General features: G+C 44.9%; 1 protein-coding gene across 1 annotated transcript in view; it reads right to left on the bottom strand.

Annotated features, from left to right (window-relative positions):
• The window catches only part of TRPM6 (transient receptor potential cation channel subfamily M member 6), a 1703532-nt gene that overhangs the window by 1158927 nt on the left and 519693 nt on the right, over positions 1–24912 (bottom strand). The window lies entirely within an intron of this gene.

Raw genomic sequence — 24912 nt, forward strand, 5'->3', positions numbered from 1 at the left:
TAACTCCATTCACCCCCTATTTGCATATGAAAAATGTATTGTGGTGTGGCCAGAGGCAAGAAATGCAAAGGAGCAACACACCTACACATGCAGGTGGAGCATCCATAGTCATAAACAATAAGTACTCACTTTCTTTTTTTCTACCTGGTTCCAATTTGCACTGTTTTATCTGGCTTAAGTCATATTTTTTTCCTGGACTTATCTATAGGGGCAAATAAAATGTTCTTGAAATGTTTCCAAGATATTGTATCACATCATTGTGACAAACATTATATTATGAGAGAGATGCTGGAATATTGTGGAGTTTTCAAAGGGTCCCTGACACTGTCAAAAAGTCTCACTAAAATGTCCTTTCCTTGATTGGTCCTCCAGCCAATTCATATTTCCTGGGTTAGTCTTCATGTTACTCTTCTCTGGGTTAGTCCCCAGTTACTTCTTTGATTACAAACTCCTGAGAGTCACCTCCATCAAGGTCTCATGTCCGTGCATGCGCCTGTACATTAGACCTGAGCAAAGAAATCAGCAAGGGCTGGGGGGAGGGGAAATGGGTCATACAGTTTTCAAACATAGGTCGACCACCGGATCATCTCTACTGGTTCGGTCATGTTGCCTCCTTCCCTGTCTTACCTGGAGGTCCTGATTTTAGACCCCATCCACATCTACCTCCTTGAAGAGTGGCAAAGGTCCTGTGAACAAGGGGACCTTGCATTCACCTTGTGCTCTTTCACTTTCTATCTCCTACTTCCACTTCCTCATTGCTTCACAATATGCACAAACACTAACAAGCCTCAATCTTACAGTGGGTTTGCACGGAATTATACCATTACTGCGCCCCCATCACTGCGACCTCAGAAAATGTTGGCTTGTCTTTATTTCGACCCTACACCACATATATATGTGGGGGATAATGATATATAATGCAAGTGGGGGGGGGCTGCGGAGGTCTCCCCCCACATATATATATGTGGTGTAAAGGGGGCCAAAGTAAAAAAGAAGTACGCAATTTCGGGGGTCACAGTAATCGTATAGATTAGTTTCCTCATCTCTCATCGACCTCTAGTCCTCTCCTCGAAAATCCTTTTAACTAGTCCTTTCATTCTCAATAACTCTTTTCCCAAACTCCTCCTTAGTACACTCTCTTCACCTTTGCTGTCACCTCCAACCTCTCCTGAACGCACTCCTCTGCTTTTCCCTTGATGTCACTTCCAATCTCCTTCATACTCTTTCCTTCTTTCATTCCTTCTTCAGCTCTCACTCTAACTGCCTTACTTCTGTTGTTTTCCTCATCACCTTCTTACACTCCACTGCCTCCTCACTCTTCTCTGTCTCCCCACCCCTCCTGATATTTATCTTCATCACCTCTTTATTCTCCTTCACCTCCAACCTCCTCTAATCTAAATGGGAAATACGTGTGAGTTTTCCCATGACTGTCACCCCAGAGGGGGATTTGAAGCACCTCTTTAGTATACTTAAGTCTTCCCCACAGTCTTTCTATCCTGAATCTGCAATTGGCTCTCTAGACTGGTCTGGTTTTCCCCTGTATAGAAGCGTGGGGTTGTGTATAGGTACTTTATTCCAGTGTGATTTACGAGCAGGAGCCAGAAAACATGGGCTTGAGACATGCCCTCCAGTGCCACCAGCCCTGGCTTCAGGAACCTGGTCAGGGTTTCGCTGTAGCCTTCCTCCTCCTGACTATGTGATTGAATCTCCCAGATCTAGTCCATATTTTCCCTCTAACAAAGAACGGAATTATGGGAGTCATAATCCCTGCTTTATGGTATTTAATGTCCTGGGTGATCTGATATCTGGAAGGGTTTGTAGTTTGAATCAGGGACCTGGGGATCTCATGTTATGGAGACCACAAGGACACATCGTCACAACCATCCGAGTGACACCACTAGCAGTGAAAAATAGGTTTGGCAACCTTGGAGTCTGAGCACTTTTTGACAGGGACTTGTTCATGGAAAATGGGGGATTTCACCATGTTACTGAATCAGCATGCATTTGAGTGAGGATTTTGCGATAGTTGCAACTTCCGGTCTGATCTCATTGTATTCTTTCCCATATGCACACAATTTACATGCATTAGCAGACACAAAGTGGTACTACCACACGTTAGTGAGTAAACATCATCCTTTGTGAATCAGACTGATAGAAAAGAGGTGGATTAGCTTGTGTTTGTATTCAGAGGCATAAAATAGATAAGGACATCTCATTTACTAAATGCCTATGTACAATATGAGGCAAACACAGGATGCAGTCATAATTAACAAGAAAACCACTAAATTCAAAGTCTTGATATTCAATCACAAAAAAGTAACAACATTTTTGGCCCATTTCTTTCAGATTACCTGTCTTTACCTGACCTTAACATTCCCAGAACACAGCACACTGTATAGTGTTCTACAAATATGAGTTACCGTTCAAGTTGAAAATATACAAACAAATAATAGAGTTTGAATACTCCCCAAAAACTGTTAGCCGATATTTCCTATTTGTATCTGTGTGAATGCTTCTGCTTGCCGTTATTACTTTCCACCAACAACATATGCAGGGTTAGGGCAGCACCTGCCTCATGGGATGGCTGTTGTAATGACAACACCCAGCAGGTCCAGAAGGAAGGGGAGCCACTGTCAAACTATGGGACATAGCCCCTCATGGGATGGCTGTTTTAATGACAACAAACAAACGGTCCAGAAGGAAGGGGAGCCACCGTCAAACTATGGGACATAGCAAAACTGGGACTCCTATTGTTCTAAGCATTAGTATGGACCTGTCCAATTTCCAAGGTTAAACATAGCAGGACATTATGAAATGAACTTAAACAAATAGCAAAAATGAGCCAGCATCTATGCACACAGCTCCTAAGCCAAACACTTTTCAGGGAACACTATTCATCATTGAATGGCTTACTGAATCCACGTGCAAAACTCCAATACTTCACCGCAGGTGCCCCTGGCTCCCCAGCACTAAAGTGAAATAATATAGTCATCACACATGCTCCTGAGCTTAGAAAATGGAAGACATGTTTACTAAATGACTATTACATTTCCTTCATCTATTAAAACATTGTCATTGGCTTAGCCACATTTGGACAGGCTATGTTTTGGTATGCTCTCAATTTTACATTTGTAGATGATTTGGTATGGTGAAAAAGGCAAAAATAACAAGAGAAAGAAAATAATTATTGGGAGTTGATCATCAGACAACCTTTGTCTGTTAAACAAAAGTCATTGGTAAAGTCATACTTGTTTAGAGTATGCGTTGTTATGGCATATTTATGGTGCAGAGTAAAGTCTAATGATGATCATATCATAAGGGAAGAAATTAGATGTTGTGGAAAGCCATTATCAGATATTGATCATCATATATTCTAAACAGTTGATAGGACATAATATATGCTTTCTCTTATGTTCGCATTGAGCAATAGATATTCTTCAGGAACATGTTTCTCTACATGCTTAGAACAGTTTAACATTAATATCAATCACAGTTTGTGTTTTTGTCATAGTCTCAGACACGCTTGGCTCTTTAGGAAGTTGCTAGGTGTTTCACAAACAGATTTGAACAAATTTGTTTCCCTTCTACCTCAGTCAGCTTGGATCTAGTGGCAGCACCTGAAGTCATCAACCCCACACTAGCAGTGACTGTGAGGAAGGCACAGCATCTTAAAGAAATAGAACTACAGTTACAAAGACCTATGCCAGCAGAAATGGAAGCTTGAGCGCTCTGTAGGTTAGCAGTTTCCAGATGGAACAGCAAATGTTGGTAGTGGAGTTGTCAGAAAATTAAATGTGCTGAAATGAGAAGGCGACTGACAGAGCCGGAGATGGAGGACAATCAAGTCAGACATCCAAGCATCACCTCAGTGGCAGGTAATGGAGCAGATTATCTTTTTTGACCCAGTCTCCAGGAAGAATTGGCCAAGGTGTCTGTGGTAGGATTGTAAGACTTGGTCACATCACAGTGGACAATTTCTCCTTGGGTGCTAAAGAAACCCTTCCCAGCCATGGCTTCTTTTAGCACTGACAGTCTGGGCTCCACTGTATACAAGCTCTATGTTATGCTAAGTTATGCAGTATTTGTAAAGCAGAGTATTCACCATTTCTATGGACCTTGGTATCTGACAGCTGTCACAGAGATGGAAGTATGCACACCAGGATTTGGTTACTCAATGAAAAGTGCTTCATACTTTACTCTAAAGAACGTGATGTGGATATGTCTTTGTATCAGGGATTGCCGAGATTTAAAGCCTAGCATTCAGTCTTAGCATGGGCGCGTTGAAACAATACACTGTGGGAGCATGGATTTTTCGGGGTGGGGAATGGCTGTGCTATATTATCAGAGTCCATAGTGTGATGCGTGTATGCATTTGGCTCAAACAAGGTCTGGCTTTGATGTCAACCGTTACCTCTATTTGTCAGTGTTAGTGTGGGTATGTTGAAACAATGTGCTGTCTGGGCGCGGTTTTATGTCTTAGAGATCTGATGTTGTGTGGTGTTGGAGCAAGTCAGTGCTGGAAGTTATTTGATTTTGAAGTTGTGGTAAGCAAGTTTGTGTGGATGAGAGGTCATGAAATTGCTTGGCTTGATTTGTGGTAATGTTGGTCGGTGGATGCATGTGTTAATTAAAGCTTGTGATGGTGAAGGATTGTTTTGTTTTGCTGGTTACCGTGCTTATATGGGTAAATTGTGTGAGTTGACAGGATAGCAGTAGACTCCCTGAGTGTGCTAACTCATATATATATATATATATATATATATATATATATATATATATATATATATATATATACATATACAGGGAGATTCCTGGACACACATCATATATACATATATATATATGATGTGTGTCCAGGAATCTCCATGTCTGCTGCTTGCTGAGCTATGAGTTGAATGAGGTGGTTCTGGCGACTTTTGTGAACTGCTGATCACTGTCCAAAGCTGAACAGCCTGCTGAGGGGTGCCCTCTACCAATGGAAATGCAAGAGTGAGAACATCCCAGAATGCTGGCTATACTTGCCACTGTCCAGCCTGCTGCTGATGCAAGTGGTGAGCCCTTTCTGGCAGACAAGAATGTGCTGTCTGATCTTGTTAAATCTTGTAACTCTGGTGGGAGTAAGTAGTTACATAAACTAGTTTCTCTGTTTTTGGTTTTTGTGCAGTTTTCAATGAGTCTTGTCTTGTCACTGTTGATGCTCTAAGATCACAAATCTCATCTGTACTATTGTGTTGTTAAGTTTTCTAAAGTATTGCACTACAGGTGAATGTAATTGGCCGGTACAGATGTTAGATTTATGCTCTGCCCATCTTAGTTTGGCCTTCCTTACAGTGAGGCCCGCATAAAACATACCACATGGGCATCTAATACTGTAAATGGCATTTGTAGAATCACATGTAGCTGTGTGACGTACAACCTGGAATGGATGCAGAGCCCCTTCTCTTATACAAGATTCGGTTTGCACTCAAATCTCTCTCTTGCATGCACGCCAGGTGTGGGTCAATCGTGGCCCACAGTGGTTCCAGTGATTCATGGCTACCAGACATACTGGCACCAGCAGTGTGGATTGAGACCAGACAGTCCCAACCCTCTTCCTTGGCACTAACACACGTGACGTGCATGAGTCTGCGAAAGTTGCGGTTTTCGTGGCCCAAATAAGGAATACATGCGTTTCTCGACCTGGGTTAAGGCAAAGGGACGAAATGGACGACAGGACAGAACAAAAGACTTTGTGGGACTGCCATTTACGGCACTGGCCACAGTCTTGGGCCGAATGCAGTAAACGCAGTATGGCCCATAAAAACGAAGTAAAAATACTTTAAAAGTAAACTGCTGCCACCAATTCGTCCTAGGCACACTTGTACACTCACCAACAAATCCTCAGAGGGTGGCTAGGGCCATAAAAGAAAAGGACCCCTATGCACAGTACAGTAAGATAAAAAGTGACCAATAAATGGCAACATAGTCGAAGACTAAGGAAAATATAGTCTCCCAGTACTAACGGCCTGAAGGACGTGTCAGTTTCCCCATAACAATTGAGCGAAAGCCCGGAGGAGTGCTGCTGAAAGCTGTGCTCCACTAGGAAAAGTCAGATTAGGGACTCCAAACAAAACCAAAAATGTTTGTGGGGGGTTCACAAATGGAGGGAAAATTGCACCAAAGGGAAATCTTTCCTAACACTCGCCCCTCCCAGACCTAAGGACAGGGGGACTTAATCCATCCCTGGATGAGTCTCATATTCAGGTCGACTACACATTCTGGACAACCTATCAGCATTGTTATGTTGGATACCTGACCTGTGCTCAATGGTGAAGTCAAACCCTTATAGGTTTATGGACCACATGAGTAACTTTGGATTCTCTCCCTTCATGTGCATTACCCACTTTAAGGGTTTATGGTCAGTTTGCACAGTGAAGTGGGTCCCATAGAGGTAGGGCCTCAACTTTCTTAGGGTACACACGACAGAGAAATGCTCTTTCTCTATAGAGGACCATCTGAGCTCTCTGTCCTTAAGCTGTGATGACTAATACATTTTAATTGGATGTTCCTTGCCTTTCTCATCTACCTGTGATAGTACAGCACCTATCACAGTGTCAGAGGCATCTGTCTGCACAATAAAAGCACTCCTCAGACCAAGGGATCTTCTTGGGTTTCTTTGGAGTGGTGAGAGCAGTGAGACGGGCAGCTATAGTGCCATAGTCTGCCATACAATTTCGAAAGTATCCAGTGAAACCTAATAAGGCTCTCATCTGAGTTTGTGTAGTGGGGGTAGGCCAGTCTTGTACTGCTTTTACGTTACTGGGTAGAGGCTGAATCATCCTTCCCCCTATTTCATGTCCAAGGTAGACCACCGATCCTTGTCCAATCTGGCACTTGCTGGCCTTTATGGTCAAGTGGGCCTTCTGAAGAGCGTCAAATTAACACAATTCATCAGACCTTCTAATGAATAACACAGTCGCTCTCACCGAGGTCATGAATAACCCCTTCATATACTTCAATCATTTTCACATACAGAATAAATGATAGAACTTTAATGATTCAAATTTGTACAGCAATCGCTGTAACTTTTGTTAACAGGAATTTCATTCACAAATTATCATTCTTCTGTAATCATTATCTGGAAGAGACCTCATCAAACATACAGTATTGATTTTCTCATAACAAATATAAAAAATAAAATACATAAATAGATAACGATCTTGTGTACACTGTAAGCAAAACCTCATCAGTCAAACTGTTGAAAGCATTCCATGTAGCCAATTTTTGGCATATAAGAGGATCATATCTGAAGATCAAGAGTTCTTGAATAAGTCAACACTACAAAAGAAATTCTTAGCAAGGGGTTACTCCACAAAAGTTGTTAAAAAGTCTCAGGAAAAAGCATCAACAGTGACAAGACAAGACTCATTGAAAACCGCACAAAAACCAAAAACAAAGAAAGTAGTCTATGTAACTACTTACTCCCACCAGAGTTACAAGATTAAAAATATACTTAAAAGAAATTGGGAGGTTCTGAAAATGGACCCCGTTTTGCCACAATTGTTCGATGAAACACTGACATTTGCATACAGAAGGAGCAAGGCAGTAAAGAGACTACATGATTAGAGCTGACCACACAGAGGGAAATCAACAAAGCATTGTTCACAAGGGAACTCTTGCATGCAATAACTGCCAACATTGCAACAATGTGATAAAGAGTAGTTTCATTAATCATCCTTACACTGGCAAACAAATTGAGTTACGTCACACAGCTACATGTGATTCTACAAATGCCATTTACGGTATTAGATGCCCATGTGGTATGTTTTATGTGGGCCTCACTATAAGGAAGGCCAAACTAAGATGGACGGAGCATAAATCTAACATCTGTATCAGCCAATTACATTCACTGTAGTGCACCACTTTAGATAACTTAACGACACAATAGCACAGATGAGATTTGTGATCTTAGAGCAAGTCAAATGCCCTAGGCAAGGAAGGCATTTGAATACTTTACTTCATCAGAAAGATATCCCATGGATAGAGCTCTTGGAGTCATTAAGCCCTAGGTGGATGAATCTTGAATTTGATCTGACATGTTTTCTATGAAATATTAATGTGGTGCAGAAGTTATGACAGTATATGGATACATTCACTATAATTATGAGATGACTCCGATGAAAAATGTTATGCATTTCAATTACCATGTCATTGTAAACATGCTTGCCTTGCATATAGATATGGCCAGTACCCATGCCTGATTTAATTAGTGAGTTCACAACATTACGAACAAGAGATGAGTAAATGACCTTTAACATACAACCTCAAACACAGCCTTGCTAAACAGATTTTAAAAAGACACACAAACTTTACTGAATTGTATTGAAATGTACCTATGCTCTGTGAAAAGATGTCTTCATGTACCGAGTTTCAGTTTTGAGCTCATTAAGGGGTCATTAGCCGCATGTGTACACAAATTACGGCATTATTGTACAGCTTATCAATTTTTTACTAAGTTCGGTTTTATTCCGTCTTATTGTAAAAGTGTGTGTATGGATTAGTAGCATGATAACGAAACAGAAAGGAAAGCGATCCTGATGGTACCTCTCGGATCATGATCAGTATTTCATGGTTAGATTGACAATTCCAGTATGGCGGAAGCATTAGTGTGATATTAACATCATTGCCAGACGGGAGATCGGACTCGACTTCCGCGTCACGTGACAATGACGCTTTGATTTATAATGACGATACAGGATGGGAGGCTGTTTCTACAGCCGCCTCCACGTTCCTATATCGAGCATTCAACTATCAAAAGTAAGGTAAGAAGCGTGTTCACTTTGAGAGATGAGCCATAAGCAGGAGTGATGCAGAACATTTAGTGCGCACGCACGCAATACTTAATGGTCTTTGCCTGCCTGCCATAAATGATGTGAGAGAGAGGGACTGATCAGGAATCTACAGAGAGGTAGTGCACCAAGTTGTTGGATGCTGACCATATTATAAGCAAGTCAGTGTATGAATATAATTAGTGAATCCTTCAAAGTATCAAGATGTAGCATGTGTATTATGAGATCTATATAAAGAATGGAAGACTATACTTATATCGTCCACAGCTCTCCAATTGAGAATTTGACTTGGGCAATTCAAAAACAAGCCAGCCAGCTTAAGAATAGACAGGTCAGCGCTCAGGCCTCTAGAAAGAGTGTAACATAGGTTAGTGCTACAGCAAATTTTTCAATAGATTACAAGATCAGATAACAATTTAACCTGAAGAAGGAACAGGAGGTTCCGAAACACGTAGTGTGGTGTCAACAGGAAGCACCCCATTGAGAAAACTTTAGTTTGACTGATGAGGTTTTGCTTACAGTGTACACACAATCTTTATCTATCTATCTATCTATCTATCTATCTATCTATCTATCTATCTATCTTTATATACTTTATGTATTTTATTTTCTGTATTTGTTATGAGAAAATCAATACTGTATGTCTAATGAGGTCTCTTCCTGATAATGATTAGAGAAGAATGATAATTTGTGATTGAAAATTCCTGTTAACAAAAATGACAGCCATAGCTGTACACATTGGAATCATTGAAGTTCTATCATTTATTCTGTATGTGAAAATGATTAAAGTTATTTTTGTTTTAGAACTCAACAAAACATATATGAAGGGGTTATTCATGACCTCGGTGGGAGTCTCTGGGTTATTCATTAGCGAGAGTGATGAATCGTGTTAATTTGTGTTTATTTCCTCTGTAGCGAGGTGTTGACCCAGAGCACCTTAAATCAATTCACATCTCTAAATGTTTCTTTGATCGAATCTAGAGTTGATAATTACAGTAGTGCAGCCTAGTGAAACTTCCTGGACCTTCTGAAGAGCCGGCAATACTATTCCCAGGCGTTTCACATGTTCTTCCCAGGTGGCACAGAAGACTGCTATATCATACAGATATGCTAAGCAGAATTCATCCAACTCATTTAGGACATGATTCACAAGCCTTTGAACAGTGGCGGGTGCATTCATTAATCCAAAGGGCATTACCCTGAACTGGTAAAGGCCCTCTGGAGTTGAGAATGCTGTCTTCAATTGGCATGCTCTGCTAGGGCTATTTGCCAACACCCTGCACTGAGGTCAAATCGGCTGAGGTACTTGGAGGCAACCAAGGTATCCACCAGCTCATCAGTTCTAGGCAAGGGGTGAGTATCTGTCCTGGTGACATCATTTAGAGCCCCATAATCCACACAGAACCTCAGTTCAGAGGTACCTGCCTTTGGCACCAGAACTAAAGGACTGTACCATGGACTACTAGAGTTCAATCACCCCAAGATCTAACATCTTATTGACCTCCGTCTTGATGTAACATCTCACCTTGTCTGACATCATGTACCCCCTACTTTTGGTAGGTACACTGTCTAAGGAACTCATGGTGGCAACAGTAAAGTCAGACACAAGTGATCACAGTGGTGTTTATTAAAATGTATAGGTAGGTTGGAACAATACCTAATCTAAACATAAATCTAAAATGGGAGCAAACTATGACCATCAAATAATAATAGGGCAGTCCCAGTGGTGTCTTGTCAAACAAAATGTGCCTATACTAAAAAGAATATATTGCAAATCCTTACAACTGAATACAAGAAAAGAGTGTGGGAAAGGGTTCAAAAGAAAGAAAGAAGTGTTCACAAATGATAAGTTAGGATGGGGTAGCCGGGGTTCTCCCGTACCCACATATTGAGCACGGGACAAGGCAGGATTCAGGAGCACAACACACGCTCGAGATTTCCCAGCACAAGACTACAGTTGCGTTCTCAGGTATCAGTATCTTCCGTGATTAAGTCTCTTTTCTACAAAAAGTATCTTGCCTCCGAGGACCTGATGTGTTCACAATAACAAACAAAAAGTTCCTTTACATATGCACGTTAGGTAATGACTTTTCACCCCTTGATCCCCTCTAGCAGGCACAGATCCACAACAAGTTCCTAGCAATATCAGGACCTTCGGTGGTTAGGTTTCTTGCTTCCGAGGATCTGATCGGTTCAAAACAATAAACAAAAGTTCCTTTCTGATTGCACTTGGGGTGATGGTTCTTCACCCATGTGTCCACCTCTTCCAGGCTCAGACCCCTCTCGAATATTAGCCTCCCTCCGTCGGCTTCACTGAGGCTTGTATTCAAACTATTTTATCTGTTACATTCACGTGTTAGTGGGTGATGGATTTTACACCCCTAGATCCCAGTCTGCTAGGCTCAGATCCTTCTCGAATGTTTGCCTCCCTCCTTCGGGTTCACTATGGCTTTTCCCCAAAACAACTTCACCTATGGCATTCATAGGTCTTCATTCACGTGTCATTGGGTGATGCCTTTTCACCTTTATATCCCCCTTTTCTGGCCTCCGACTGTCATGCCTGCGCCATGGGCGCATACATTGGCGATCAATATGGAGCTTATTTCCCATTTGCGAGACTTTGGTGCTTTTCTATTATTTCCAACAAACTACACTTACCACAATGCACTTGGGTATAACCATCTATTCCTGGCTATTCCTATTTGTCATCATCGGAACTACAATCCCCAGAAGCCCTAGGGATCAGCTCTGCTCCCACCAGCTCAGGAACAGAGAGGGAGGAGGCAGATTGAATGCAGGTGTGCTGATCCAGGTGTGACCAATTAGCCTGCCTCTGTGCTGGGCAGGGCGGTATAAAAGCTGCTGCCTTCAGGGGCTCAGTCTCTTGCATTAAGAGTCCTTCCAGCACCTTTTTGCTTCGAACTACGGATCTTTGTATGCGGTTCCTCCTTACTCCTGCTTTGATTCCAGTGCCCTGCCGGGCTCTCTGCATTGCAGCTCCTGCCTTGCAGCCGATCACGCTCAGCTCCTACCTTCCGCCCTTGCCTTCCAGGCTCCTGCCTTGCAGCCGATCACGCTCCGCTGCTACCTTCCGCCCTTGCCTTCCAGGCTCCTGTCTTGCAGCCGATCAGGCTCCGCTGCTACCTTCCGTCCTTGCCTTCCAGGCTCCTGCCTTGCAGCCGATCACGCTCCGCTGCTACCTTCTGCCCTTGCCTTCCAGGCTCCTGCCTTGCAGCCGATCACGCTCCGCTGCTACCTTCCGCCCTTGCCTTCCAGGCTCCTGCCTTGCAGCCGATCACGCTCCGCTGCTACCTTCCGCCCTTGCCTTCCAGGCTCCTGCCTTGCTGCCTTCAACCTACAGTCTTCGTCCGCTGGGCTTCCAGGCTAGCAGCCTTCTACCGTCCTCTGCAGCCTTCTACAGTGAGCCGCCCTGCTCCTCTGGGCTCACTCCTTGCTGCCCGGCCCTTCTGGGCTCCTTGCCATGCAGCCTGCTTCACTCCGCTGCCCTAAGCCCTTTCCCTCTGGGCTTCCTTCCTTACAGCCCTGCTCCTTTTGGGCTTGCTCATTGCTTCCCTGCTTCTCTGAGCTTTCAACCTTGTACCCTACCATCCTCTGCTATCCACAGCAGTTTACCTACATTATTTACTTTCAGTTATAGCAGTCCCCCTGTTTCCTGACTGCTGCTCCCTTGCTTTCTTCATTGTTTTCAACCCTCTGTTCTTTATCCCTATCCAATCCTGTTATTTGGCTTTTCCTTCATTTCCTTCTGCTAGTTTGCTTATCAACTTCCTTTTTCCTGGATTTGTCTGTTAGTGTCTTCTCTTGTACTGTTTGTAGACCCTTATGTACAGAGCTTGTCTGTTGGTTTCCATCAGGCAACCTCTGCCCCTCCCCTTGTCTCGTTTCTGCGTTACAGACACCCATAGCTGTTGTTCCAAGCCATGAGCAAACAGCATGGGCCTCTGTTATAGCAAACTGTGCAGAAGGCTAGAGTTTTCCTAAGGTCTGTGGAATACTCTTTTCCTATATCTGCATACACCTCAAGAGGGAATCCATTCTGTACCTTATTTCCTTGCTACACTTGCCTACTCTTCATTCTCTTTTCTTTCAGCTGTGTGTGTACTTATCGGTCCACCTTACTTCGGCACAACCACCCAAACCCTTCCTGGGTGTCCTGTGCCACTCTTAACAGAGTGCCATCCGTGACAGAATGCAAGATCAAAAAATGTCTTGTTCCATTGGCAGGAAAGGCAAACACAGACCAAAGATGCTTTCCTTCCGGGGTTAGAAACCTTTGCAAAAATCTATAGTTTCCCTAAAGACAGCAAACAAAAACCTTAGTCTAAAAGACAGTCTCGCCTTGGTTAACAAAGATTTACAAGCATGGTACTACACTCAATGGCTTGCTGACCCTTCTTCCATGTATAATTATTATGACATTTGCGACTATGATCCACAGTCCTTATCTGTTGAAGAGCTACAGCAAGATAATGAATTCTTACAGATCTTGTTAGCCCAAACAGTGAAAAACACTCCTGTGTCTTCAGACAATTTTTCTAACACTGTTACAGCCAAGGATATAGCACTCATTGTGGGAGACTCTAAACCAGAGTACGCTGTTGCTAGAGTGATATGTTCAAGATCAGCTTGGCAAGCTTCCCAGACTGCTGGAAACCCTCATTTGACAGGACACGGCATTAAGTATCCTGAGGTTAGTCCACCTAGTCCTGGGTACAAAAAAACCAATACTGACCATCGGTTGTCTTAATACTTCCCCAGTATCTACTAACCATAATAACCTGAAGGTCAGTCTTCCTATTGCTACAACCGAATTTTCTGCTACACCAGAATCTGAAGCTTTAGATCAGGCTAATGAAACATACCTGCTTCAAGAACAACTCCTACGCCTTAAGAGACAGACCGAAGATCTCTATGATGACTTTGTTTATTTACATAGTAAAAATTTAATGAAGGGACACAATATTCCAGACCTTCTGACACTATGTCCTACACCCGATATTCTGTCTTTAGAGATCGACATGATAAGGCCTGAAATTGCCACGCAGAAAAGGATACAGACTTATACCAAGCAGATGGAAGACCTAAATTTAGCATATGCACCCCTTCTAAAGTCTGACACAGCTCTTTCACTTTCCAGCCACAGTAACTCAGGTTGTTGTACAGACAGTAAAGAATTAACTCCTTCGGTGGGCCAAATCACTCACACTGCCATTACACCACAAGACAAGTGTAATCTTCTGATTAGAGATCCTTCTGAGTCAAAGGAATGTTCCGCTCTTACCCCTGACTACTGTCCAAACAACGTGGGCCTCTGTTATAGCAAACTATGCAGAAGGCTAGAGTTTTCCTAAGGTCTGTGGAATACTCTTTTCCTACATCTGCATACACCACAAGAGGGAATCCATTCTGTACCTTATTTCCTTGCTACACTTGCCTACTCTTTGTTCTCTTTTCTTTCAGCTGTGTGTGTACTTATCTGTCCACCTTACTTCGGCACAACCACCCAAACCCTTCCTGGGTGTCCTGTGCCACTCTTAACAGAGTGCCATCCGTGACACAGACCCTTCTCGAATGTTCGCCTCCCTTTGTCGGGTTCACGTTTGCTTTACGTACATTTGGTACTGGTTTTTCACTCCTGGATCCCCTCTTCTGGGTTTAGTCGGTCAAGTGGCACAGCGAGTAGAGCGCTCGCTTTGACATCCGTGCAGAGCCTGCTAACGCAGGTTTGAATCCCGGTGGGGCCAAACTCAGCCTTTCATCCTTCCGAGGTCAATAAATGAGCACCACACACTGTGGGTAATAATAAGCAGCGCTCAGATAACTGAGAGTTCGTAGCGCTATATAAATGCCAAATTATTATTAGACCTTCACAGATATTTGCCTCCCTCTGTCGGGGTCACTACGGCTTTTCCCCGATCAATTGCATCTTTGGCATTCACAAATCAATGTCTTTTTAAACAGTTCACTGGGGACATCCCTTCATCTGGTTCACTCTTGTCATCACAATGGGCCTCATTACACGGTAGGCGGTAAGGGTTTACCGGTACCGGTATTTTACCGGTACCGGTAAATCCTTACCGCCTTACTACGACGTCCCTTTGCGGGTTGGGGAATTTAATGCCTGCTTTTTGCAGGCGTTAAATTCCCCAACCTGCAAAGGGACCGGAGGAGCTAATTACGGTAGCGCAATTTGCGGTACCGTAATTAGCGCCTTCCCCATTCCCATGGAGCCCTATGGGGCAAAAATGGGAATGGGGAAGGGCAATGGTGGAAGGGGGAATTACCGCCCCGCCAACCTTGGAATGGGGCGGTAATTCCCCTTTCCTCCAAGGCGGTACTGGTAAATTACCGGCATGAACCATGGCACTAATAGCGCCTTGGTTTACCGCCTACCGTGTAATGAGGCCCAATGTTATTTTACTTCCCTTGGTTTCAAATAGTTTGTCGATCAAAGACTTTCGATTGTACAGAGGATTCTGCAAGATCCCTGAATGACCACTTTGACTTTTCCTTTACGGCTCTCCTACGGCCTTCTGGTTTTCGGTAGTTTCAACAGTAGAGGAAGTTAACCAGAGTCTCCTGGGTGAAAACCCACATGGTGTCGGACACGTATGCAGCGGGTTTCCCCTTGAAGCATGAACAGTTCTTTAATTTCCCTTAACTTGTCTTTTGAAACTTTCGTACAACACAGTTCGGTTTCTTATCGGTTCTCCCCTCGACTCCCTGGGCCTCATTAGGACCCAGGCGTTGGACCATGGTGCTAATAGCACCATGGTCCATGCCGGCAACTTACCGACTCCGCCATGACTGAATGGGGAATTACCACCCCATTCCGAGGTTGGCGGGGTGGTAATTCCCCATGCCGCCATGGCCCTTCCCCATTCCCATTTTTGCCCCATAGGGCTCAATGGGAAAGGGGAAGGCGCTAAGTACGGTACCGCTAATTGCGGTACCGTTCTTAGCACCAAGGTCCCTTTGCGGCACCCTACTTTAACGGCTGGTCTGTACCAGCTGTTAAGGTCAGGTCCCGCAAAGGGACCTCGTAATCAGGTGCTAAGTGTTTAACGGTGCCGTGGCCTTTTACGGCGCTGTTAAACACTTAGCGCCAGGGTCATAATGACCCACCCTGACTGTGATGAACCGCTTGGCTTTCTTTGGATCTGGAGTCAAGGACGGTACCACAGTAGCAAGCGTCTCCCCCAGTCGTGATTATCAGCATAGAAGGGCTCTGTGTATCGTTGATATCTGCTGCAACACACACTGGCTATTGTTCGTGGTCTAACGATTCAGTTGATGGAGGCTTTGCGGCCCGAGGTCGGAAAAGGCAAGGTCACTTCTCTCCTTGTCGCCCTTTTGGTTCTTGCCATCTTTCTCCTCCTCTTGAACATTCATACTTGGATAGCTGTGTCGTTGTGCGGTTCACCTTGATCATAGTGTGCTCTCGTGCTCCACCTTTTATCCCTGTGTGGAAGGGAAAGGGCCGTCAGGTGTGTGTGATTCTGGTCAATTGCCTGACTTTGCTTGACCCTGTTGGGACATGTCAGGTAAACAGCTCTGGTGTTAGTCCGTTGTCTTTCATGGTGTGCGAAAGAGTTTGTGTCGGAAAACGAGGGTAGAGTGTCTGAGTATCCTACATGACACGATGGGGAAAAGGAGTTAGAAGAAGAGGGATACCGCGGCTCACCCATCAGTGTTCCACTTCCACTCCCGAGGACCCCCTAACCAGGTGATCCTCACTCACTGGTACAACCCCCAGGAACTGGATCCAATTGCGATGGCCGTGTCCTGGCCACCTGGATGACAGATTCCCGGGGTATAGTTAGGAAGACACCTTCAGGTTTATCAAAAATGTCACATGTCAATTTCGTGTTTTCACCATGGTGTCAAACCAGGAATCAGCCAGAACAAGGGGGAGAATTGCCTAAGCAAAGTCCTTACTTCCTCTGGCTGGGTAGGAGCTAGGGGAGGGGCCACATGGACACCCACAATTGAGCCATCTGAAGGGCTACATTGGAACAAGTCAGGCAGAGGTTCGGATTCTCTTCCTCTCTGTCTGATGCCAAAAGTAGTGCTGCTATTTCAACCCTAGGGATGAAAGCCTTCAGCCTATTTATGTGGAATACTTTGGGGGCCTAACCTGATCTCTTAAGATCCACTAAATTGTTTACCTCACCCAGTTGTGTAAGGGCCTGCCCATTTTCCTGTAGGGCTTGAGGCCTTATAGGATTCATAATAAGGACTTCTTGGACTGAGTTAAAGTGAATAAGTGAATGTTAGGGAGAATTCTCTGTTTAGGCTGAATTTCCTAACCTAGTGAGTCCCCCAGCAGCTTTGCTGGATTTTTGGGGTTTATTTTTTTCTCCTGCCAAGAGTGAGACTCGTTTACCCTCACTCTTGGGCATGATTTGAGTGTGTTTCTTTGAATCTAGATGTGTTTAATGGGCTATGGGGTCTTTTACCCCATAGGGATTCATGTGTTTTTGTGATGTGTGTTACACAGCACCCTCATTGCAGTGACACAGGGGTGTCATAGTGACCCCCCAGTATAGACTCCATACCCTGGGACTGACTACTGTCTCCCAGGGCATGTAAAGTCACCATTGACTTTACTAGTCTTAAATTCGGAACAGAACCAGTACAAACCATCACATTGTGGACGTACTGGCTGGGGCAATTCAATTGCCCCGGGGTCTGTTAGTCGAGGGGGCACGTCTCCGTCCCCCCTGATCGAGTTTTGGCTGGTGGCAGTGGATACTACTTTTTATATTCAACCGCGAATATTTTCCTATGGGATTTCCCATTGTTTTAGGCTACTACCTTTATTTAATTATTTACGGTAGCCTCGAACATACCGCCGGTTTATTAATTAATATTAATTCTCCGGTTGGTATTTGTTTGCAAAAACTTGATTCTAAAATGGCATTTGTGTTCCCTTCTGTGACTCCAACGCAAGTCTAGCCCTTTGTTCCACTTTTTGGCGGGCTTCTCCACAGAAGCCCTCCCAAAGTGGTGCCACTCTGTCTGGGGTACTTAGGAGGGGTGGAGGGGAATTTAGGCACCATGGACTGAGTTGCCTAGGCAACTCAAGTCGCACTCCATCCTGATTGGCCCAAGTGGTGAGCCGGCCGGCTCACCACTTAGCATGTTTGAGTGACAGCTAGGCTGAGTGAATGGGGGTTTGCTGCATAAAAGCAGGGCTTTGGGGACTGGAACTTCAGAAGTCGCCACAGGACCTAAGAATCCGACGAGGGAGAAGCTGAGCCGACCTGCCACGACACCACTACCGGTGGAGCCCTGCTGGACTGCCTCACCACTTTTCCCAACAACAGAGGAGATCTCCCGCCGGAGAGTCTTCTTCCTTTGACTGGTGGGGATAACCAGTTTCACTGTCTTTTCGCTTTCCCGACGTACCTCGTGGCCGCCTTGCCCGTGCCAAGCACCCCGGCAACCGGGATACCATGTTTTACCACGACCGCGAAACAAAGGTACCACCTTTAACCGGAAAACTCAGCGGCTGGTTTCTGCCCTGGTAGTGCAACGACCTTCATCTTTCCTCCAAGTCGAGATCTTCTCTTCCCCTGGGCGACGACGCAACTTGCACCCACTACCAGGAACAACTGCCACTGCTGGAGGATCCTTCCCACTTAAGGTACCGTGTCCCGCCTGGCTTCCCTTGCTACCGACTGTACGGGGTAGATTTAGCCCCTGGCTTTCGCACCTGGGTTAGCCTGGGACACCCTGGCTAAACTTTCCTAAGCCTCTCTAAACTCTTTTTGAACCCTCTGCAAGACTTTCTAAGCCTAGTGTAACTGTGTGATCTTGGGCGCATTTGTGCTCTGCTCCCTCTAAGAGTGGTCCCAGCCTTTGGACTTTGGCTCACCGGTGACTTTTGCTCTGCTGCCTTGCTTGTTGTGTTCCTGAACCTTAGAGTGGTGTACCTTTCCATATTCTGTCTTTCTCCCTCCCTTTCTCACAAACTTATTGGAGTGCAATCTAGTTAACCGCTCACCTCTGTATGAAAATAAGTAGTGTTTTACTGTGACTTATCCGATAAGGGAAAAGGAGTGTATATATTACAATAGTAACTGTGTTTAGAATATTTTACAATAAGAGTGCTGGAGTGTTTCAAACTGTGTGTTTTTAAATAAATAATTATATACTTTGATACCAAAGCTCTGGTCAGTGTTTGCTTGTATTTTTGTATCTGAGTGCCTATTGTGTATACTTTGCATACTGCCTAACTCTTCTTGAGGATAGTCTGACTTCTCAGCCACAGCTAACAGGAAAATCTGGGTGGTACAGACTGCTACCAAGTGGGTTTACTGCCAACACCTGTAGTCTTAAATCTTTTGCAGTGGTCCCTAAGGGAACTGCACAGGTTTCTGCCTAACACTGGTGTACAGCGGTGGGATTTGTATTGAGTATACACTTTAGAGTGCTTTAGGATACCTTAGTACAACTAACCACAAAGCTTAGCACTGAAAAAGTAATCTTTCTAACATGTCAACTATGGAAACTTATAGTCAAGAGTCCCTTGCTACAAAAACTGCTGATTGTTTAAGAGTATTATGTAAGAATAAGAACCTCCTGACTAAAGGCAAGAAAATGGAATTAATAGAAAGGTTTTTAGCTAACCAAAGTCTGGATGATGGGTCTGAGGAACGTACCATGCCATAAAATGTAGATAACAGTATAGAAATTGATATTGATCAAAATGTTGATAATCTTGAGGAAGAGTCAGAAGAGGAGGGTGAGGCTGCTGTGACTGTCCCCCCTAGGCCTCTGTCTGCTCTACCTGCTGTACCTACTGGGCCTTTGCCAAATCCCACACTTAGTCCTCAATATCTCGAATTAGATAAAATGAAACTTGAACTAGATGTCATGATCTCTGCTTCCAAAAGGTCAGGGTTTTCCCAACTCCCTTGGAAGCAGATCCATAACCCAGGTTCCGAGTGCCAACCAGTCCCAATTGGGACCTTTTGGACCCAGTCCTGGCGCCAGTGGCACCAGGCTCATAAATATGCCCAGTCCCAGCGCTGGAAGCGCCGGGCTCATAATGCTTGGGTGGACTTACCTGCAGCAGACCATGCTGCTTACTTGCCTGCAAGTTGAGCCTCTGATCCTCTTCTGTTTGGAACTACTTTTCCTGTTGGGTGGGGCAGGAGCCACTCCCTAGATTCAGAACACTGGAACTCTTCTGGAAAGCAGGAACTCTTTTCTTACCTAGGAGTGGCTGTGGAAGGAGACACCTAAGCACTACAGGAGGCTATTTAAACCACACCCGATGGATGAATCTTGCTTTGCGTTATTCTGCATCCTCTGCAGCAGAACGCTCATCGTGTCTTCTGCATCTGATCCTGGGCCTAAGGAAAAAGGCTTACCATCCTGAATCCAGTCTTCAGCAACACCTATAAAGACAAGAAAGAACAGGTTAGCATTACGGTCTTCAGTGACAGCTCTTCACTTACCTGGTCCATCGGCTGTCACCAACGCCTCGCGCTGCATTCCGGCATCTGAAAGACAAAGGCTTACCTACTCTTCGTGCGCTCCGGAGGTCTTCACACTGCATTCCGGCATCTGAAAGACAAAACAAGGTGCGTTTAAAGACATTGGGGAACTTTAATACTCACGTGCCATTACTCCTTTCCACATCTAACCCAGTGGGTATTCCGGCACCCTGCAGCCGCTCCGAACTTGTACCTGCAAAATAAAAAGACAGTTAGAGCGCATCGTGAAGCAGGCAACAAGCGCTTACTTACGTGCTTCCAGGCGCTTCTATTCATCACACGGGCTCCATCTTCAACTCACTTCAGCCCGTCATCCGCCATCGCCGGAACCCTGCAAAACAAGAAACATCATTACTAAAGACTTTAAAGACATTAGAATTACTCGAAACTTACCGTTCGTGCAGTAAACGACGGACAGCAGTCCTCTGAAGTCAAGAGGCCTGCTCCCCTTATCCAGTGAAGAAACTGGTTACAGCACCCTGCCCCGAGGCAGATGGAGAGCACGGCGTTCACTTACCTAAGGTGAGAGCGTTAACCTTTGGGGTTCTACAGGAGAAGAGAAAGGGAAGAAGAGAGAGACATTCAATAACCCAGTTCCTTAATCCCATATTTTCTATCTGCAGACATCTTACCCTTCGCGTCAGACATACAGTGCACAGAGGTCCAGCCCAAAGAGCCAGCCGTGTGTTACACATCACCTTTGAAGATACGGTATACGCCCAGTCAAGACCGGCGCCTCTACGGGAATCAGGTGAGCGTTACAGAACGCAAAGCCTACCACAAAACTCCCGTCCAGGCGCTATGGAAACCTCGGATACCGACCAGCTAGCCCAGTTACTTGGGGAACTAAGGGCAGAAGTGCATGCAGCCCGTCAGGAAACGAACGCTCTAAGAAGGAAACTGATTATTTCCAAGGAGCGAACAGATAATCTCGCTAGACAATTGCTACAGTCACAAGCCGGACAGACCCCGTTACCCGCATCTGGGGGAAATCTTCCTTCTACATCCTCTATGAATCCAGTGCAGATCAACCTACCTGGGAATGTACCTCTGGCTCCGCCTGAACGATTTTCTGGTGACCCAAAGAGGTTTGCAGTATTTATCAATCAGTGCCGGTTGCATTTCTTATGCCGGCCAGCAGCCTTTCCAACTGATCAAGCTAAAGTAGCTTTCCTGCTTTCGTACCTTAGTGGCAATGCGGCAGACTGGTCGATCCCTCTAGTAAATCAAGATGATCCAGTCCTCCATGATTTTCAAGCTTTTCAGCTCAGTATGGAAAAACTGTTCGCAAGACATTCACAGGGGCAGGCCTTGGACAATGAGCTTCTTTCGTTGCGACAAGGTAATCAAGACCTTTTGGCTTATATTGCGTCTTTCAACAGACTGATAGTGGAAACTCAATGGCCTGAGGACAAAAGGATTACGCTGTTTCATAGAGGTCTACGTGGAGAGCTCAAAGATGTGTTAGCCCAAGTAGTGAATCCCCCACAAGATTGTTCGGACTATATAGACTTAGTCGTTCAAATAGATCACAGACTGCAGAACAGGAAGGCCGATCGTTCCAAGTTTGATGCTCGAGTATTTTCCAAACCGCCAACTCCTTCCAAAGGAGTAGACTCCGGGGAACCCATGCAAATAGGGGGTCTGAAAGGTCCTCTAACACAAAAGGAGCGAGAAAGGAGAAAACAGTTGCAATTATGCCTCTATTGCGGAAACTCAGGGCACTTTCTTCGAGACTGTCCGGTGAAACCTGCCAAGAAGGCAGTAGGAGCTGCAGTTACCAAAGTTACAAACTCTGAGCAGGGAAACGACCTCGCCCGACAAGAATAGAGGTCCTCTTGCCGAGCGTGAAAACCAGTTCCGTGACCTCGCATTTCGTGATACCTATGGTCCTCATTAGCCCTGATAATCTGGATCGATTACATGCAATTGAAGCTTACGTCGACAGCGGTGCCATCTGCAATTATGTGGATCATGAAATGGTTTTGAGGATGAATCTAACTCTTTGTCCCAAGGCTGTAAAGGACGTCATTACTACGGTGGATGGTATGGAGATAGCCTCCGGGCCAGTAACGCATACCACTCAAGAGGTGACGCTAGTAAGTCAAGATGGACACCATGAGAAGATCGTGTTCGATGTGATCAAGGCCCCTCAGTTTCAGATTATTCTAGGAATACCTTGGTTAGAGAAACACAATCCTCTGATCGATTGGCGAGCAAGAACGGTCCAGTTTCCAGAATGTGTCTCTACTTGTCACCCTCCACCTGGTGTTGCACTGGCAGCAATTTCTTCAGAGACTCCCCAGTTACCTCCCGAATACCTAGAATACCAAGATGTTTTCCGGAAGGATCAGGCTAACTCTCTACCTCCTCATAGGTCTTATGACTGCCAGATAGACCTGATACCTGGATCTACTCCTCCTTGTAGTAGAATTTATGCCCTCACCGAGCCTGAGAACCTTCACCTTCGACAATACCTGGATCAATACCTGGCAAATGGGTTTATTCGTCCTTCCAAGTCCCCTGCTTCTTCAGCTTTGTTCTTCGTTCCAAAAAAGGAAGGAGACCTTAGAACTTGTATAGATTATCGCTCCCTGAACCAGATCACCGTTAAGAATAGATATCCGTTACCTTTGATCCCTGAACTCCTGGACCAAGTCAGAAAAGCATGCATATATACAAAGCTGGATCTTAGAGGAGCTTACCACTTGGTACGAGTAAAAGAGGGCGATGAATGGAAGACGGCCTTCCGCACCAAGTATGGGCTATTTGAATATCAGGTCATGCCCTTCGGACTTTGCAATGCCCCGGCCGCCTTTCAATATTTTATGAACGATGTCTTCAGAGAGCTCATAGATGTGTGTGTTGTTGTTTACATTGACGACATCCTCATTTATTCTTCATCGGAATCTGAACATCGGAAACACGTGAAAATGGTCCTCGAAAGATTGCGTCAACACAAACTTTTCGCTATGCTGGAAAAATGTGTTTTCAACGTGACTGAAGTTGAATTCTTGGGATTCATATTATCACCTGGCGGAGTGCGTATGGATTCAAAGAAGGTCGATGCAGTTCTCAAATGGCCATCACCATCCTCCGTAAAAGGTGTGCAAAGCATGTTAGGCTTCGCTAACTTTTACCGCAGGTTTATCCCCGAATTCTCTCGAATAGTCCAGCTCATCACTGCCTTGTTAAAGAAAAACAAACGTTTTGAATGGTCTACCGAGGCGGAACAAGCTTTCCAGGATTTGAAGACTAAATTTATCTCTGCACCAATCTTAAAACACCCTCGCCCCGAACTCCCCTACATCGTGGAAACTGATGCTTCAAGCCTTGCCATGGGGGCAGTTCTATCACAAAAGGGCCCGGTAACCAATCAGTTGCATCCCGTGGCATTTTGGTCCCGCAAATTCTCGCCTCCTGAAATCAATTACACGATTACTGACAAGGAACTTCTGGCTATCAAGTCTGCCTTTAAGGCTTGGCGGCATTATCTGCTGGGGGCCCGACACACTGTTACTGTGATTACGGATCACCGAAACCTGCAATATTTGAAAACCGCAAAAGCCCAATCCTCTAGACAACTCCGTTGGGCATTATTCTTTGCCGAGTTTGACTTCATAATTACCTATCGACCTGGTACAAAGAACGGTAAAGCTGATGCCCTTTCTCGGATGGGAATGGAAGAACACTTGATCAACCCTAAACCTGTACCAATCATTCCCGAACAAAGAATTCTGGGTGTAATCGCCACAGAATCCATAGAGGAAGTTAAGGATAAAGCCAGGCAACTTGTAACTCCAGCAGACATACAGAATTGGCATCTGCAGGGAAAGGACTTTGCAGTAAAGGACAACTTATTGTATTTCCAAGAACGATTATACCTACCCAGCACAGATTTACAGAAAAAAGTAATCTCTTGTTATCACGATTCTTTAATGGAAGGACATCCCGGTATGGCCAAGACCTCAGAAAAGATCAAGCGCTACTTCTGGTGGCCGTCTTGGAAAAAAGATATCAGAGACTTTATAATGTCCTGTGGAGTATGCGCCCAAAACAAGAGTCAAAAGGAAAGACCAGCAGGCCTCTTACGCCCTATTGACATCCCACCTCGCCCTTGGCATACGCTTTCTATGGACTTCATCACCGATCTACCTCCATGCTCCGGATACAATACGATTCTAGTAATCGTGGACTTATTCTCCAAGATGGCGCATTTCATTCCGCTCAAAGGCTTGCCAACAGCAGCAACTCTGGCCCGAGAATTTCTCGAAAACATCGTCCGACTGCACGGTTTTCCTTCGGTTCTAATTTCGGATCGAGGTAATCAATTTATTTCTCATTTTTGGCAAAGTTGCTGTCGGTCGGCTCAAATTGATGTGAGACTATCGACCAGTCACCACCCTCAGACCGACGGACAAACCGAGAGGACCAATCAAACTCTGGAACAGTATTTACGCTGCATGCTGCAACAAACTGAAAAAACTTGGAAAGACATCCTTTGGATAGCCGAATATGCCTACAATAACTCTGTCCATTCGGGAACTGGGAAAACC

The sequence above is a fragment of the Ambystoma mexicanum genome, chromosome 6p, assembly GCF_040938575.1.
Source record: "Ambystoma mexicanum isolate Mex_15411 chromosome 6p, UKY_AmexF1_1, whole genome shotgun sequence".
Taxonomy (NCBI): Eukaryota; Metazoa; Chordata; class Amphibia; order Caudata; family Ambystomatidae; genus Ambystoma; species Ambystoma mexicanum.